The sequence below is a fragment of the Piliocolobus tephrosceles genome, chromosome 3, assembly GCF_002776525.5.
Source record: "Piliocolobus tephrosceles isolate RC106 chromosome 3, ASM277652v3, whole genome shotgun sequence".
NCBI classification, from domain to species: domain Eukaryota; kingdom Metazoa; phylum Chordata; class Mammalia; order Primates; family Cercopithecidae; genus Piliocolobus; species Piliocolobus tephrosceles.
In genome coordinates, this window is record NC_045436.1 from 117,384,852 (window position 1) to 117,387,564 (window position 2,713).

At 35.7% G+C, this 2,713-nt stretch overlaps 1 pseudogene across 1 annotated transcript; it reads right to left on the reverse strand.

Annotated features, from left to right (window-relative positions):
• Positions 1-1,244: 1,244 nt before the first annotated feature.
• On the reverse strand, positions 1,245-1,853 carry LOC111524920 (annotated as a pseudogene). Its single transcript, XR_002725910.2, has one exon. The product of XR_002725910.2 is annotated as a 40S ribosomal protein S10 pseudogene (transcript).
• Positions 1,854-2,713: the final 860 nt, after the last annotated feature.

Sequence of the window (2,713 nt, forward strand, 5' to 3'; positions counted from 1 at the left end):
TCATTAGAGAGACAAGACTATGTCAAACAAAAGAGTCTATGGCCTTGGGATTGTATTCTTCTCTGTTAGCAAGGAGAGTGTTTCAGTATGGGTGAGAAGTGTTGCCTAAAGCAAGTCAAAATGTCCTGCAAAATTTTCCTAAGTTCTGGCATGGAATTACCATGAGCAAGGTAAACTACTCAATCTTATGCACATATGTGTAAGAAAGACAGCTGTAGGAGCCCATTGACATGTATGAAGCTTCTTTCCCTGAACACCCTCTTTCCCCTCACCCAATACTACTCTGCCTTAATTACCCCAAATGTCATTCATGAAAATTAACCCCATGTATCTTCAATTAAAGCCATTCACAGTAGTTTCTATCTCTAGAGCAATATTGCCTAATCTGTACTTGAGAGACTCGTTAAAATATACCAATAATATTTCAAAGGATGAGAATTTTCTTAGATTTAAAACTGAGGATACTCCTAATGACTTTAATTGGAGATCAATATCCTCTTGGTCTCGAGCATCATGTTAGTGAAGAAATACTATGGTTCCCTGAACTCTTCTTGCTGCTGGGGGAAAGAAAAGCAATTGGATAGTTAATAACCAGTGTTACTTCTTTTCCTCTGATCCTCATCTCCCTTATGATGGGTGTGTGCAGCCTTACAATAAGCTCCATTTCTCCAGGAAACTTGAATCAGTCTCCATTCTCTGAAACAAAATGAGATTTTATTACCAAAAACACTTTCTAAAAAACATTTAAAAATGCAGAATAGATTTTATTTAAAATGAATATTTCCCTAGAAACAAAATGAAAACATGAAATGATTTATATTTATGTGTATATTTAACCAAAATGTTACAACTCTACATAAAAACTTAAAACAAATAATTTAGTCCATGCTTTTCACTGACTTCATAAAAATCAAGGACAACTACTCTTTGTATAAACATTTGTCATATGGGTGTATTTATACATGTATATACATGTATAAACATTTATCATATGTATGTGTGTATATACATGTATAAACACACACATATACATCATAGGTCACATACAATAGTGAGCAGTAGAACTTAATTTTTATATATTATATTTTTATTATGATACTTTTTGATAGAAGTCTTTTGAAATTGTAGATTATTTTATGTTTTATATAATAACCAAAAAAAAAAAAAAAAGATGCCGGCAGTCTTCAAAGAATAATATTCCAAAAGGTGAAATGCCCCAAGGTATTTTTTTCTGTTGAATTGTATTTTTTTTTTTTTAAGGTTTTTTGGCTGTAAATTTATTCAATGCAAAATAATACTCTTCAATTTTACTGAGGTGGCTGACCACGTCCACGACCAAATCCGCCTCTAAACTGGAATTCGGTTGCTGACCCAGCCCCAGCCTCGGCTTTCTTGTCGGCACCAGGTGGCACAGCACTCCGTCTGTAGGTATCTCTGTCAGCTTCCCCTCTTGTGAGTCTCGCAGGTCGCTCACCCTCCAGACCTTTAGGCCGAGGCCTGCCAGTCTCTGGACGGCTACGGCGTAGGGTGGCAGGCACAATCTCCGGGGGCAGATGAAGGTAATCATGGAGATACTGGATACCCTCATTGGTAAGGTACCAGTAGAAATGTCTCCAGGCAAACTGTTCCTTCACGTAGCCTCGGGACTTGAGAGACTGCATGGCCTTCATGACATGAAGGTTGGGCACATTCTTGTCTGCCAGCTCCGGGTGCTTAGGCATGTGGACATCCTTCTTGGCCACCATGACTCCCTCCTTAAAAAGGAGTTCGTAAATGGCAATCCGGTTCTTCTTAGGCATCAACATCTCGGCAGCTGCAGGGTCCGGGGCCGGGGCTGGAAAGGAAGGAGCATGCTCTGTTGAATTGTTTAATACTGGTAGACATTCCTGATATAAACTCTATTTTAAAAGATTATTTTATATTATCTTAAAATTTTTATTTAGTCAGTAATCAAAAGGATAAAATTTAAATGAAAATTTTTTTTCACTATGAGTTTTCTATATTTTAATATTGAAAGAAAAAACTCAAAATGTTAGTCATATAGCTCTTATTTTGATTATAGCAATGTCTGTGTCTGGAACTAGATTTGTCAGGATCTGTAACTAGTTGTATAAAAATCCTTGATGTGATTTTTACAATCAACACTAAAGTTGGTCAACCCTTTTAAATATTGTTTTGAAACATTAAGGTTTAGCTTTATTGTTTGGGAATACAACTGAGAAATGCAATACATTTGAAAAAATGCCATGGACCTCAATAATTAATCAAATTCAGACCTTTTTAAATGAATAAAAAGATGCATATAATTGGTCAGATGTTAAAGGCAGCTCATAACATGGCCAAGACATAGGTCTGATATTATTTCCATAACAAGATATGTACCCATTGTTAAGTTGTTGTAGTTCTGTGCCTGAGTTTTCCTATTTGTAAAATGGGGATGATGATAGTAAAATATCCATGTCTTAGGGTTGGTCTGAGGATTAACTGAGGCCATCCACGAGAAGCATTAGTACTATGCCTGACACATAGCAAGCACTTACTAAATGGGTGTCTAATATTATTAACTTAGTGATTCATAATTCTTCCATTTGATGAATACTTATTAAGCATCTACTCTACTTCAGCCACTAATAAGCAGGCATATAACTAATATGTTAAAAAAATCAAGCAGTAGATTCTGGAATGTAGGTAGAATGTAGGTTAAAATAAGAAA